The following is a 16,740-nucleotide window of genomic DNA, read 5'->3' on the forward strand; positions in this document are numbered from 1 at the left end:
GACATCATTGCTTACTACATATGAAATCTGTGAATGATCACAGAGGTCACATGGTACAGGCCTATTCACAACAGCCTTGTACCATGTGACAAGTTGTGACCAATCACAGCTCACTAAGTAGCTCTCAATGGCTGCAAGAATGCAGCTAGAGAGAAGGAGAAATGATTGCATTTACATCCTTTATGGGTGTAAAAGCAATCCGTGTAAGAAAAAAAAAAATCTTCATCACCCCCCTCAAGTAGTACAGTCTGACACTGTTCTGCTAGGGTGACAGTATGTAAAAAAAAAAAATAAATAAATAAAAAATAATATTAAAAAAATGTAAAAAAGTTTAAAAATTATAATTTTTGGTTATAAACTAATTTGGGTTTTTTGTTTTTTGCTAAAAATATTACGGAATACATTTTGGCCAAGATTTATGATGAAATATTATTTATTTGCAACATTTTATAAGAAAAACACTTTTTTTCAAAATTTTTGGACATTTTAATTTACATAGCAAAAAAAATAAAAATCCCAGTGGTGAATAAATACCACCAAAATAAAGCTTTATCTGTCTCAAAAAAATGCTAAAAAAATCTTATAGGTACATTGTTGCATGACCGCGCAATTGTCATTCAAAGTGTGATAGCACTGAAAGCTGAAAATTGGCCTGGGCAGGAAGGGGGTGAAAGTGTCCGGACTGGAAGGGGGGGAAAGTGTCCGGACTGGAAGGGGGTGAAAGTGTCCGGACTGGAAGGGGGGGAAAGTGTCCGGACTGGAAGGGGGGGAAAGTGTCCGGACTGGAAGGGGGGGAAAGTGTCCGGACAGGAAGGGGGGGAAAGTGTCCGGACTGGAAGGGGGGGAAAGTGTCCGGACTGGAAGGGGGGGAAAGTGTCCGGACTGGAAAGGGGTGAAAGTGTCCGGACTGGAAGGGGTTAATGTAAAATGTGGCTCTGTCATAATTGCAAGGCTGTAGAACATGATTGGCTCACACTAGTGACACGCCCTCCCTCAGCCTGATTTCTGGTGTGCAGGGGCTTATGAGTAGTTCAGATAAAGCTAGATTTCAAGTAATTATACTAACAATACTGATAAATAAATAAAATTATGTTTTAATACATAAATAGCAAAAAGAGCTTGAGGTTCAGTTAAGCAATTATTGGGAATGAGGGTCCCCGAAGCAGGCACTGTAGGGTATCAGACATTTGGTTCTCTGAGAGGAACACATCCATTTGTAAATATGGTAACCCTTGTGCATTTTCTGTAATATATCTAGTGTGATTAATAGTCTGATAGAATGACTAGATTATGAGCTCCTCTGGGGCGGAGACTGGTCTGAAATGTTTGGTGTAGGTTTGTTTCTGTTATTCTGGCTTCCCTCAGCTGGAGTTTAACTGGCTTCTGGTAAGGATTGCTAGACTGGGATCATCTCAGGGGTGGAGACTGATGTGACAGTTTTTGTTTTCCTGCTGCTTTGGTTTTCCTCCATTGGTGGTTAAACACCTTCTGGTAGAGTGGCTAGACCGTGAGGTCCTCTCGAATGGATATTTATGTAAAAAGTTGCCTTTCTGTTGCTCTGGCTTTCCTCTATTGGTGGTTAACTGGCTTACAACAGGTTTGCTAGACTGTGAGCACCGCTGGGGCAAAGACTGATGTGAATTTTTTTGTTTTTCTGCTGCTTGGTTTCTCCCTATTGGTGGTTTACTGGCTTCTTGTAGGGTCACCATAATATGAGCTCCACTGGAGTAGAGACTAATATAAAAGGGTTTGTGTGTGTTGTTCCTGTTGCTCTGGTTTCATCCTTTTGAAGGTTAACTGGTTTCTGATAGGGTGACCAACGAGCTCCTCTGGGGCGGAGACTGGTCTGAAATGTTTGGTGTAGGTTTGTTTCTGTTGTTCTGGCTTCCCTCAGCTGGAGTTTAACTGGCCTCTGGTAATGGTTGCTAGACTGGGATCACCTCAGGGGCGGAGACTGATGTGACAGTTTTTTTTTCCCTGCTGCTTTAGTTTTCCTCCATTGGCGGTTAAACACCTTCTGGTAGAGTGCCTAGACCGTGAGGTCCTCTCGAATGGATATTTATGTAAAAAGTTGCCTTTCTGTTGCTCTGGCTTTCCTCTATTGGTGGTTAACTGGCTTACAACAGGTTTGCTAGACTGTGAGCTCCCCTGGGGCAAAGACTGATGTGAATTTTTTTGTTTTTCTGCTGCTTGGTTTCTCCTTACTGGTGGTTTACTGGCTTCTTGTAGGGTCACCATAATGTGAGCTCCACTGGAGTAGAGACTAATATAAAAGGGTTTGTGTGTGCTGTTCCTGTTGCTTTGGTTTCAACCTTTTGAAGGTTAACTGGCTTCTGATAGGGTGACCACCGAGCTCCTCTGGGGCGGAGACTGATGCCAAGGATTTCTCATTCTTCAGAGCCCTAAAATCATAAAGACATCGTACAAATAAAATAAAATATATAAAATTTTCCTCTTCGCATTTTTTTTGTAATTTTCAGCTTTTGTTTGGAGGGAAACCTTTGATTGACACTGCATTAGATTTTTCCTCACCAAGCCGACAGACACCAGATATCGAATAACACAACTTTGCTCGCAGTATCACAACATCAGCAGTGCGATAAGAAGATTCCCCTTGTCCCTTAATTCTGAAAGAGCCAATAGTATTGATTGATTCCGAGTGTCAGAACACAACGCAGCTTGTGTCCTGGAAACAGGAGATGTCATTCAGTTTCTACTGAGGAACTAAGACTTCGCATTACAAAACACGGCAGTTGCCTGAGCAGCAATGATTTTAGCACTTTTCATCTGATCACACATACTTACCTGCATCTGTTCTGTAGATATTGCATTAGTGAGTGATAATTTAATTTAAAATAAAAGAAAGATATTCCTGCGCCAATACAAATTAAGTGAATCACCCTTCTGTGAGTGGCCTGGATTCTGTTCGTTGTGGTATAGGATTGATCTGGCAATATTACACTATGTAAGTTTTTCTCTTTGATACGGTGGAGTAAACTAGGGAGCCACGGTGAGGACCTGAAAGAGGATCTTATCTTGGAGGGGCAATCATTGAGCTGATGAAAAGAGGGTATAGGATTCCCTATAAAATCCTTAAAGGCTTTTCATTCACCAAAATCTGGTGAGTGCATTTGATTTTGGTGTGCACGGGTGAAAGGTGGAAGGCTAGAAAAATTATTTGGAGTTCGTATTTCTCACCACAAGGGACTTTATGGTGTTCTTTTTCTTGAAAAAAAATTTTTTTGATACAGATATGCACTAATTGATATGGGACATTTATATTTTGTGATTTATTAATACTCGATTTTAGGTCTATTTTGCGCTGTTTATTTATATATATTATATAGATAATTTAATTTAGTTGTCGGATGTGTTGAATTGATTAACCTCTTGCCAAATATGAAATCCCCATTGCGTGGTATGCCTGTAATATGACCTCACTCTCTGGAAACAGTAGTGGGCCAATTATAAGAACATGAGGTGGGAATTCGAAGCAATTCCATCTACAAACAAAGAATTCATAAGGTTGCAAAAGGTTGAAATTTTTTTTTTTTTAATTGTAGCTGGTTGCAGACTACAATTCAAAGTGTATTTTCTAAGAACATGAAATGACACAACGGCTGGTGTCATATTTTCATAAGAGTTACGTCAATGGTTTAGCAGATGATGAGTATGCTGACGCACGGGGAAATAATAATGATGGGTAATACCATACAGACTGTGCGTTTTACATAGGCCTCATTATATATTATATATGATCCAGACAACAGACCGTCCTCCGTATACACCGAGGAGCAATAAGGTTGTCTGTGTGCAAACACGAACGCTGCCAGATCCTTTAAATCACACCAAATGAATCGAAACGCTGTTGGGAGATGGGAGTGTGGATTCTCCCACATTACATATGCTGCAACGTTGTTCTCAGGAACTGATCAGCCTGAAAAAAACACAAAACACAAGCTGTAAAATGCCTGTGTGGTTATCTACATACAGGGCCGGGGATAAGGGGGTACCACCAGTCTTCCTGTACGGGGCCCAAGACAGCAGGAGGGGCCCAGGCAGATGGGTGAATCGGATGTGGGCAGGGAGGGTGAGCAGCATGGCGGGGGGGGGGGGGGCAGTTATCGGAACCGATCCCCTGTATGGCTCTCTCTGCAGCAGCTGAAAGCTGGATTCTCTCCTCCCTGGTTTCAACTGCTGCAGAGTGAGCTACGTAGAGGATCAGTTCCAATAATCCCCCACCCCCACCACACCCATCACCCTCCCTGGAACCAATCCCCTGCATGGCTCTCTCTGCAGCAGCTGAAAGCTGGATTCTCTCCTCTCTGGTTTCAACTGCTGCAGAGGGAGCTACATAGGGGATCAGTTCCAATAATCCCCCACCACACCCATCACCCTCCCTGTGCAATTACTGGAAGCAATCCCCTGCATGGCTCTCTCTGCAGCAGCTGAAAGCTGGATTCTCTCCTCTCTGGTTTCAACTGCTGCAGAGGGAGCTACATAGGGGATCAGTTCCAATAATCCCTCACCCCCACCACACCCATCACCCTCCCTGTGCAATTACTGGAAGCAATCCCCTGCATGGCTCTCTCTGCAGCAGCTGAAAGCTGGATTCTCTCCTCTCTGGTTTCAACTGCTGCAGAGGGAGCTACATAGGGGATCAGTTCCAATAATCCCCCACCACACCCATCACCCTCCCTGTGCAATTACTGGAACCAATCCCCTGCATGGCTCTCTCTGCAGCAGCTGAAATCTGGATTCTCTCCTCCCTGGTTTCAACTGCTGCAGAGAGAGCATTATTGGGGATCAGTTCCAATAATCCCCCCCCACCCCCACCCCAACCACACCCATCACCCTCCCTGTGCAATTACTGGAACCAATCCCCTGCATGGCTCTCTCTGCAGCAGCTGAAAGCTGGCTTCTCTCCTCCCTGGTTTCAACTGCTGCAGAGAGAGCTACATAGGGGATCAGTTCCAATAATCCCCCCCCACCCCCACTACACCCATCACCCTCCCTGTGCAATTACTGGAACCAATCCCCTGTATGGCTCTCTCTGCAGCAGCTGAAATCCAGCTTCTTCTCCTCTCCCTCCCGCTGGCTTTCAGCTACTGCAGAGAGAGCCATACAGGGGATCGGTTCCAGTAATTGCCCCCCCCCCCCCCATAGCACCTTATCACCCTCCCTGTGCACCATATACTTCCCCATGCTTCCCCTCTGTGTGCCCCCACCCCCGCAGTGCTGCTGGCTTCCCTCCCCTTCCTACCAGCAGCTGCAAGCACACAATTGGATCCTTCAGAATGCAGGGTGGGGGAAGGGTCCTTCCTTTCCTTCTTGTATGAACACAAGGTGTGTTTGGTACCGAGCACTCACTGTTTTCATTTATAACTGTAGCATAGTAAACTGTGTTTTTTTTTCGGGGGTCCCTGTCAGGTTGGCTTATGGGGCCCCGTGGTTTCTAACAGCAGCCCTGTCTATATATCTATATATACAGTATATATATATACACTATATTGCCATAAGTATTGCCTTTGCCTTTCCACGCACATGACCTTTAATGGCCCCCCAGTCTTAGTCCATAGGGTTCAATATTGAGTTGGCCCCGCCCTTTGCAGCTATAACAGCTTCAACTCTTCTGGGAAGGCCGTCCACAAGGTTTAGGAGGGTGTCTATGGGAAGGTTGGACCATTCTTCCAGAAGCACATTTGTCAGGTCAGGCACTGATGTTGGGGGAGGAGGCCTGGCTCACAGTCTCCGCTCTAATTCATCCCAAAGGGGTTCTATGGGGTTGAGGTCAGGACTCTGTGCAGGACAGTTAAGTTCCTCCACCCCAAACTGGCTCCTCCATGTCTTTATGGACCTTGCTTTGTGCACTGGTGCGCAGTCATGTTGGAGCAGGAAGGGGCCATCCCCAAACTCCTCCCACAAAGTTGGGAGTATGAAATTGTCCAAAATGTATTGGTATGCTGACGCCTTAAGAGTTCCCTTCACTGGAACTAGGGGGCCAAGCCCAACCCCTGAGAAAGAACCCCACACCATAACCCCCCCCTCCACCAAACTTTACACTTGGCACAATGCAGTCAGGCAAGTACCGTACTCCAACTGCCAAGCCCAGACACGTCCATCGGATTGCTAGACAGAGAAGCGTGGTTTGTCACTCCAGAGAACATGTCTCCACTAATCTAGAGTCCAGTGGTGGCGTGCTTTACACCACTGCATCCGATGTTTTACATTGCACTTGGTGATGTAAGGCTTGGATGCAGCTGCTCGGCCATGGAAACCCATTCCATGAAGCGCTCTACGCACTGTTGTTGTGCTAATCTGAAGACCACACAACGTTTGAAGGTCTTTAGCTGTTGGCTCTGCGCTGACCCCGCTCTGTCATTATATGTGGCCTACCACTTGGTGGCTAAGTTGCTGTCCCCAGTTGCTTCCACTTTGTTGTAATACCACTAACAGTATAGCTGTGTCCAGTCCACCTTACCAATAGATGTCTCTCTAGTTCATACCTTACGTATAGATGTCTCCAGTTCCTACCATACATACCCTACCCTAAATGTCTACCCTACCATACCATGCTAGACCCAAACCAATCCATATCTAACATGCAGATGTCTCTTGCCCCTACCTAACATATAGCTGTGTCCAGTCCCATCATACCGATAGATGTCTCTCTAGTCCATACCTTACTTATTGATGTCTCCAGTAGGGATGAGTTGACAGTAAATTGAAGAGCTTTTACAGGGCTCTGACAGTATGACCCCCTCCCCTCCGGCAGCACCAGAGGTGGTTCCCAGGCTCTCCTGTTCCCCCCATGGAGCCTAGAACTGCAGTAAATGGTGGAAACTTTGAGAGCAGGGGGTGATTAATTCACTTCTGGGTTCACAGCTGTCCTTCCTTGGCTACTGTAGCTGAGAGTGCAGCTAATCAAGGACAATATGTGCTTGGTTAGCTGCAGTGGAGGACAGGGGAGACATCAGGAGTCTAATAGACCCCCGTGGCCCAATAAAGAGGACTGTTAACCTGTCCAATGCAATCACATAAGGGACTTGTTAGTTAACTAAAGAGAAAAAACTAATAAAAATGGTTAAAAATCCTAATAAAACAAAAAGTAAAAGCATCCCAACCCTATACAGCCCAAGAATAATATGCATCAAAGATTAAGCATGTGTCACCACAACTATCTGAGTAAGAGCAATAATTCTAGGGCCATAATTCGTGTTTAACTCCAAACTGATGACCTGTAAAGGCTTTTAAGGCGTCACTTATGAAGCATTTTGGGTACCATCGTTTATTTGCGATTTCACAAACACACACAATTTTAAGGCTTTACATGTTTGGTATCTACAGTTGTGTTCAAAATACTAGCAGTCAGACATCACTAACCGGATCAATCACTGTTTTTGGTGGAAATGGTATTTCTACATGGCAAATAATTTCCTAGCAGGTGTAGTAGAGTAATAGAAATCCAACAGACCCGACAGTCATGACATGCATGCTGCTGATTCTGTGTCATTGAATCACTCATTGAAAGGGGCGTGTTCAATATAATAGTCGTGTGGAGTTCTATTAGTGAGGTCATTCATTCTTTGAAAAACAGGTGGTAATTATTGCCCTTATTTAAGGAAGGAAGGCAGCAAATGTTGTACATGCTGGTTACAGTGCATTTCTCTCTGAAATTCTGAGGAAAATGGGTCGTTCCAGACATTGTTCAGAAGAACATCGTACATTGATTAAAAAGTTGATTGGAGAGGGGAAAACATATAAAGAAGTGCAGAAAATGATCGGCTGCTCAGCTAAAATGATGGCAAATGCTTTAAAATGGCAACCAAAACCTGAAAGACGTGGAAGAAAGCGAAAAACTACCATTGGAATGGATAGAAGAATAGCCAAAATGGTGCAGACTCAGCCAACAATCAGCTCCAGGAAGATGAAAGAAGGTGTGACGTTCCCTGTGAGGACTGTTACAATTAGAAGACGCCTATGTGAAGCCAAGCTATCTGCAAGAAGCCCCCGCAAGGTCCCAAAAAAAAAAGACGTGTGCTGAAGAGGTTACAATCTGCCAAAGAGCACATTGACTGGCCTAAAGAGAAATGACGCGACATTTTGTGGACTGATGAAAGTAAGATTGTCCTTTTTGGGTCTAGTGGGCGGAGACAGTTTGTCAGACGACCCCCAAACACTGAATTCCAGCCACAGTACACTGTGAAGACAGTGAAGCATGGTGGTGCAAGCATCATGATATGGGGATGTTTCTCATACTACGGCGTTGGGCCTATTTATCGCATACCAGGGATCATGGATCAGTTTGAATACATCAGAATACTTGAAGAGGTCATGCTGCCTTATGCTGAAGAGGAAATGCCCTTGAAATGGGTGTTCCAACAAGACAACGACCCCAAACACACCAGTAAACGTGCAACATCTTGGTTCCAGACCAACAAGATGGACGTTATGGAGTGGCCAGCCCAATCCCCGGATCTTCATCCAATAGAAAACTTGTGGGGTGACATCAAAAATGCAGTTTCTGAGGCAAAACCAAGAAATAGAGAAGAACTGTGGAATGTGGTCCAATCATCCTGGGCTGGAATACCTGATCACAGGGGCCAGAAGTTGGGGGACTCCATGCAACACAGATGTACAGCAGTTCTCAGAAACAGTGCGACTACAACCAAATATTCATGAAGTCATTCAAAGGAAAGCAAAATCTTCAAACATTTCTCAGTTTATATAGTGAATGTTTGAGTTTGTAAAGAAGAATACAAACACTGCGATTTTTTTGAACCGTCTAATATTCACTTTTCTTCCATTTTTTTTAGAGGAACAACACAAATTTGATGTATTTTTCTTCATGTTGTGATTTGGAATAGAATGTGTCGTGTTCCCAATGCATTTGTGTGGATGGAAATAAAAGCTATTAGAAGGATTCTCCTAGATTGTAAGCTGGAAAGAGCAGGGCCCTCGATCCCCTCATGTTTTGCATTGTATTGGTATTGTTCTGTCACATGTTCTGTCCCCCTTTGTAATGTACAGCGCTGAGCAAACTATTGGCGCTTTATAAATACTGTATAATAATAATAATAATAATAATAATTTGGAGCTTTATTCACTGTTTTCCACACACTGCTATTATTTTGAACACAACGGTATGTACTCGAAGTAGCCTAATCTTTACAAAAATACATGGATACAAATCTTGTGTTTGCACTAAAATTAATTTTTCCTGGAAGTATGTGTGTGATAAATAGCTTTGCAAATATCGTATGAGATAAAAAAAAATTGCAACTGCCTCCATTTTATTCTCCAGAGTCTCTGCATTCAGAAAATATGCAATTGTGTGTGTGTGGGGGGGGCGGGAAGGGGTTAAAGTAATTTCTACACAAAAAAAAGCTGTGTGAAAAATTAAACATTTGCCCAGGTAAAAAAAGCAGTTTAAATATTGTTGACTGTAAATAAAATTGTAAAATTGAAAGAACGTTTCCCTGTACAGACAGGAACAGTACAAAATGTGGAAAAAAAGATGAACTCTACTTTCACGTCCTCATAATTGTCTCTTCATTACAGGTGATGTCCGTTTTTGAATACTCACCACAAGCTGTTTTCTGCGAAGAATAAGGTAGGTGAGTTTATTCGTTGTTAGTAACGATGAAGCGACTTCCTTAAAGGAGAGATACCAGTCAGCAAAATGTGTTACAATGTATGGATAGGGTTGCCAATACCGCCAACAGCAGGATCACAGTGTTGTATGAAGATACAAGCCATGTCTCTATCTATCCATTCAGTTGTATCCCACCCTTGGCAATTGCATGGACCGTCACTCGCAAGCCACTTCTTCCACGAATTCTCTTAGCAATTATTTTACAGGGTAGGTTGCCAGGTCTTTCCCCAACCCCCACCATGCAGGAGATCCCACATGGCCAGGGATGAAACTAGGACAATTTTAGACAGGAGCCAATTCACCTACCAGCATGTCTTTGGAGTGTGGGAGGAAACCGGAATACCCGGAGGAAACCCACGTGAACACAGGGAGAACATGCAAACTCCATGCAGGAGGCGCCATGGTTGGGAACAGGGGCGGACTGACCATTTGGAAACTTGGGCACTGCCCGAGGGGCCGGGGTCAGTAGGGGGCCCCATGAGATGCCCCTGGTACCTTTTTCATAGGCTTTTTTTCGTTTGGGCAAGGACACAGGGGCCCCATGATCCCCTATTGCCCGGGGGCCCCATGAGTTGTCAGTCTGCCCCTGGTTCAATACAAGAGGGATAGGAGGGCCCTGATCCTGGGAGCTTACAATCTAAGAGGGAGGGGCTAGTGGTACAAAAGGTAGTAACTGTGGGGGATGGACTGGTTGGAAGAGTAGAAGATTCCATTTTTAGCTAAGGGCAGGATAGGCTTCCCTGAAGAGAGAGGTTTTCAGACATCGCCTAAAAGTGAGCAGAGTAGGTGATAGTCTGATAAATTGGGGTAGAGAGTTCCAGAGGATGGGGGAAGCTCTGGAGAAGTCCTAGAGATGAGCATTGGAGGAGGAGACAAGGGAGCTAGAGAGCAGGTTGCTGTTATATCATTCAGTTCAGCTACTTGCAACTGGTAATTGTACCCAGATGTCCTATTGCCCGGGGGCCCCATGAGTTGTCAGTCCGCACCTGGTTGGGAATCAAACCCATGACCCAATTACTGCACGGCAGAAGTGCTAACCAACAAGCAATGTAGGACTTACTTTTTGATTTTGGGCTCATGCAATTTTTTTTTAATTCTGGTGTCGGCAGCTTTTTATTCAGAGTGGTTGTAAATACTTCCATATACCCAGTGAGGTGATATACAGAGATTAAATCCTCCCACGTAAGTTGTGCTTGTTTATCTGCAGCCCTCTCTCCTCCACAGCCTCCTATAGCAAACGTTTTATACAGCATTTCTGAGCTCTGCGAGGCAGGGGTTGGAGACATGACATCACACACTGCACAGCGTAGAGCGGGAAGATGAGTGTAATCTGAGACCTGAGTGGAAGGAATGGACGCACCACCCCCTTATACAGACCATGTGAGCACAGGAAAATATGAACAGCTGAGGCTGTCAATCGCAGACTGTGACCGTGTCCCCCTTGCTCCTTTGGGGTCGGCATAGACCACATATGTCAAACACAAAGCCAGCAGGTCAGATCTGGCCAACCAGGACATTTTATGTGGCCTTCACACCTCTCCTGCAGCTGTGGGTTCCCCCTTGTCCACTCCCCCAACGTGTCTCAGCAGTCCGCAGCAGAGAGGAGGACAGAACTCCTCTGACAGATTGTGCGTTTCACCATGCAGCCGCGGAGAGACTCGTCTCTGCCTTCCCATCCCTGTCTGAGAAGTCAGCAGCAGAGAAGAGGACAAAACTCTTCCTACAGATCCTGCGTTTCTTTGTGCAGCCACAGCACCCCCTCATCTCCACCTGCCCTGTCTCAGCAGTTGGCAGCAGAGAGGAGGACAGAACTCCTCTGCCAGATCCTGAACTTCTCCGTGCGGCCACAGAGAGGATCATCTCAGCCCCAACCCCCCCATCTCAGCAGCTGTGGAGAGGCTCATCTCTGCTCCCGTTCTTTCCTTCCTGTCTCAGCAGTCAGCAGCAGAGAGGAGGACAGAACTCCTCCGCCAGATCCTGAACTTCTCCGTGTGGCCACAGAGAGGCTCATCTCTGCCCCAACCACCCCCCCCCCCCCATCTCAGCAGCTGTGGAGAGGCTCATCTCTGCTCCCGACCTTTCCTTCCTGTCTCAGCAGTCAGCAGCAGAGAGGAGGACAGAACTCCTCCGCCAGATCCTGAACTTCTCCGTGTGGCCACAGAGAGGCTCATCTCTGCCCCAACCACCCCCCCCCCCATCTCAGCAGCTGTGAAGAGGCTCATCTCTGCTCCCGACCTTTCCTTCCTGTCTCAGCAGTCAGCAGCAGAGAGGAGGACAGAACTCCTCCGCCAGATCCTGAACTTCTCCGTGTGGCCACAGAGAGGCTCATCTCTGCCCCAACCACCCCCCCCCCATCTCAGCAGCTGTGGAGAGGCTCATCTCTGCTCCCCTCCCTTCCTTCCTGTCTAAGCAGATGGCAGCAGAGAGAACAGAACTCCTCCTACAGATCCTGCACCTCTCTGTGCAGCCGCAGCACCCCCTCTTTTCTGCCTCCCCTGGTCTCATCATTCAGCAGACTCTGGCAGCTGACTCCAGCCCTCCTATGGTCCTCCTCCAGACCCTGCACTTTCTGCTTCTCAGCTTCCTCCCAGTAGCAGCACAAGGTAAGGGGGTTGCACTGTGATGTAAGGGAGGGTGGGGGACTCTTGATTTCTGATGGTGGTGGGGGCTCTGGACCAGGGGCAGACTGACAACTCATGGGGCCCCCGGGCAATAGGAGAACGCCCACACTCAAACCACACCCAAAAAAGCCTATGAAAGGTACCAGGGGCATCTCATGGGGACCCCTACTGACCCCGGGCCCTCGAGTTCCCAAATGGTCAGACCACCGTTACTTACATTTAATGTACGAGGGGGGGTGCTCTGGACTATTACAGATACAACCTTTGAGGGAAACCATAATGCTGATGAAATTGAGTTTGACACCCGTGTGCTAGACTATCAGAAGTGCAAACAGCAGAGGGATGGGAAAGGAGACGGAAATCGTCCTAGGTGCTTTGGATTGAGGCTAGTACACCTGACAGAGGGATGTACATTGTTCATTTTTCCATTTCCGGAAAAAAAGTTTCTGAGCACCTAACCAAAAATAAATGGCAAAACAACTGTCACGGCCTCTGAGAAGTCGGAAGTTTTCTTACTTTTATAGCCGTGCCAACGCAGATAAAACATTCCGCATTGCCTGTCAAGCACAGCGGCTCAGCGACAGAATGGGAATGGATTTGCTGACAGCCATGTTCGCAGCTGTTTAAACGGATGTAATCTTCCCAAAACAGCGCATTGTTTACGAGGCCCACGGGTTCAATCCTCCGCCTGACTGGAGAGGGTGCTATTAACCAACATATTTGCGTTTAAGGACCTACGCAAGATTTACATAAGTCTTTCAGCGCAATGAGCCGTGCCCAAGTCCTTCCATATTAAGGCAAATCATTTTCTTGTTTTTTTTTTTTTTGGGGGGGGGGTTTTGTGTAATTGCCATAAGATCACGCACCGACGAATCGGAAATGCCAGGTATAATTGGTGATAAGGCCTGTGCCAGCCTGCCCAGAGAAGCGTAAATCATCCGAACGGCTCGGAGCCGAGATGGGGAAATGGCTGGCCTGGTATTTGAGAGGATGTTCAGCGATTATATGTTATATATAATGTTTTTTTTCTAGTTTTTTTTATTTTTTATATTTATATATATATATATATACATATATATATATATATATATATTTATTTATTTTTATATTTTTATATATATATATATATATATATATATATATAAAAAATAGAAAAAAAAACATATATATATATATATATATATTTATTTATTTATTTTTATATTTTTACATATATTTATTTATTTTTATATTTTTATATATATATATTTATTTATTTTTATATTTATATATTTATTTATTTTTATATTTATATATATATATATATATATATATATATATATATATAAATAAAAAAAATAGAAAAAAAAAAAAGCTAGGACTAGGTTCCCATCCCCCCCATAGTCGCCCTTGTCTCCGCCCCCTACCTACCTCCCAGTACCACCCTTTGAAGAATACAGAATCAAGGATCGTTTTGTAGTGCTAAGTAATTTGTATGGAGTTTGTTACTGATGGCAGTAAAATAGTTCCCCGTTAACCAGCAGTAAAAGCCCCCCCAATAACAATAGATCACCCAGTAACAATAGATTCCCAGCAACAATAAATCCCCCAGTGACAACAAACCCCCTCAGTAACAATAGACCTTCCTCATAACAAAAGACCAATTCAGCAACAATAGATCCCCCGGTGACAACAGATCCATCCCAGCTACAACAGAGCTTCCCAGGAAAAAATGACCACCCCAGTAACAATAGATCCCCTCAGCAACAATATACCCCCAAGAAACAATAGATCCCCCAGCGAAAATAAATCCCCCAGTAACAATATATCCTCACAAGAAACAATAGATCCCCAAGCAACAATAAATCCGCCAGTGACAACAAAACCCCTCAGAAACAATAGACCTTACTAACAACAAAAGACCACCCCAGCAACAAAAGTTCCCCTAGCGACAATAAATCCCCCAGTAACAACAAAACCCCTCAGCAACAATAGACCTTCCTAGCAACAAAAGACTACCCTAGCAACCATAGATCCTCTCCAGTGACAATAGATCCTTCCCAGCAACAACAGAGCTTCCCCGCAACAAATTAACACCCCTGCAACAGATCCTCCCAGTAACAATATAACATCCCAATAAACAATAGATCCCCCAGCGACAATAAATCCCCAGTAACAACAAAACCCCTCAACAGCAATAGACCTTCCTAGCAATAAAAGACTACCCCAGCAACAATATATCCTCCTCAGTGACAATAGATCCTTCCCAGCAACAATTAAGCTTCCCAGCAACAATATATCCCCAACAACAACATATCCTCCCAAGCAACAACAGATCCTCAGCAACAACAATAGATCACACCAGCAACAATAGATCCCCCAGCAACAACAGATTGCCCCCATCAACAAAATGCCCCCCACCACCAACAAAGACACCCCAGCAACAACAGATCCAACAGCAACAATAGACCCCCCCCCCCACAACAATGAAATCGTCCAGCAACAATAGACCTCCCTAGCAACAATAGATCCTCCCAGTGACAATAGATCCTTCCCAGCAATAATAGACCATTCCAGCAACACAAGACCCCACCAGCAACAATAGATCTCCAATCAGAAACAATAGAACCCCACTGGAAACAACAGATCCCCGAGCAGCAAACTTTAATAGAGCTTCCAGTTGCCAGCAACAATAAACTCCTCTTCCTCCTGCAACAGTCCACCCTAGCAGCCAGCATCAATAGATCCTCCAGCATGCCCAAGCCACTCTTGCCAGTACATACTTTTAATTCTGGAGGAACTACCGCATTCCTGCTAAAAAAAAGAATTCCAACTCTGGACTGAGGAGGAAGTCAGGGACATTGCTGGAATGTGCAGCGTGTGAATAGAGATGGGCAATATACACCAATCAGACATAACTTTTTGACCACCCACCTGATATTGAGTAGTTCCCCCTTTTGTCACCAACAGCCCTGACCCATCAAGGAATGGACTTCACTAGACCTCTGAAGGTATCTGTGGTATGTGGCACCAAGCTGTTAACAGCAGATCCTTTAAGTCCTGAAGGTTGCAAAATGGGACCTCCATGGATCGGACTTGTTTTCCAGGACCTCACAAAGATGCTCAATTGTATTGAAATATGGAGAATTTGGAAACCAAACTTTTTGTTGTGTTCCTCAAACCATTCTTGAACCATTTTTGCAGTGTGGCAGGGTGCATTATCCTGCTGAAAGAGGCCACTGCCATCAGGGAATACCGTTTCCATGAAGGGGTGTACTTGGCCGCCAACAATGTCTAGGTGGGACGTGTCACATGAATGGCAGGACCCAAGGTTTCCCAACAGAACATTGGCCAAGCCTTCATCGGCTTGTCTTCTTCACATACCGCCATCCAGTTCAGTGATGCACCCGATCCACATGATGGACATGATTCATCAGACCAGGCTACCAACTTCTTCCATTACTCCGTGGTCCAGCTCTGATGCTCACATGTCCATTGTAAGCACTTTTGGCTGTTGGCACAGATCAGCACGGGCACAGGTCAGCACGGGCATGGGTCAGCACGGGCACGGGTCAGCACGGGCACGGGCATGGGTCAGCACGGGCACGGGTCAGCCCGGGCACGGGTCAGCACGGGCACGGGTCAGAACGGGCACGGGCACGGGTCAGCACGGGCACGGGTCAGAACGGGCACGGGTCAGCACAGGCACGGGTCAGCACGGGCACGGGTCAGAACGGGCACGGGTCAGCACGGGCACGGGTCAGCACGGGCACGGGTCAGAACGGGCACGGGTCAGCATGGGCACGGGTCAGAACGGGCACGAGTCAGCACGGGCACAGGTCAGAACGGGCATGGGTCAGAACGGGCACGGGTCAGAACGGGCACGAGTCAGCACGGGCACAGGTCAGAACGGGCACGAGTCAGCACGGGCACAGGTCAGCACGGGCACAGGTCAGCACGGGCACGGGTCAGCACGGGCACAGGTTAGCATGGGCACAGCAGGTCAGCATGGGCGCCCTGACCGGTCTGCGGCTACGCAGCCCCATACACACAAAACTGTGATGCTCACTTTTCTTTCTGCTTTCGCCACATCAACTTCAGGGACAACATGTTTACTTGCTGCCTAATATATCCCACTGACTTTCAGATGCCATTGTAATGAGATAATCATTGTTATCCTCTTTACCTGTCAGTGTCATAAAGTTAATTAATTTCAGGTACTTATATAACACCATCTATTTACACAGCACTTTACATATATATTGTACATTTACATCAGTCCCTAACCCTCAAGGGGCGTACAATCTAAGGTCCCTAACCCTCGAGGAGCGTACAATCTAAGGTCCCTCACCCTCAAGGGGCGTACAATCTAAGGTCCCTAACCCTCAAGGGGCGTACAATCTAAGGTCCCTAACCCTCAAGGGGCGTACAATCTAAGGTCCCTAACCCTCAAGGGGCGTACAATCTAAGGTCCCTAACCCTCAA

The 16,740-nt window shown here is 45.8% G+C and overlaps 1 protein-coding gene across 8 annotated transcripts in view; it reads left to right on the plus strand.

The window, feature by feature from the left end:
• Positions 1–16,740, plus strand: part of DAB1 (DAB adaptor protein 1) — a 1,130,661-nt gene that overhangs the window by 317,241 nt on the left and 796,680 nt on the right. For 7 of the 8 annotated variants that reach the window (XM_089656556.1, XM_089656558.1, XM_089656557.1 and 4 more), the window contains exon 2: positions 9,562–9,613. The gene's annotated coding sequence lies outside the window, so the exon portion shown is untranslated. Of the gene's footprint in view, positions 1–9,561; positions 9,618–16,740 lie in introns of all 8 variants that reach the window. The other variant, XM_089656555.1, reaches the window with a different exon arrangement.

This window comes from Staurois parvus, unplaced genomic scaffold (genome assembly GCF_062004578.1).
Source record: "Staurois parvus isolate SC_StPar_1 unplaced genomic scaffold, SC_StPar_1.0 ptg000917l, whole genome shotgun sequence".
Taxonomy (NCBI): domain Eukaryota; kingdom Metazoa; phylum Chordata; class Amphibia; order Anura; family Ranidae; genus Staurois; species Staurois parvus.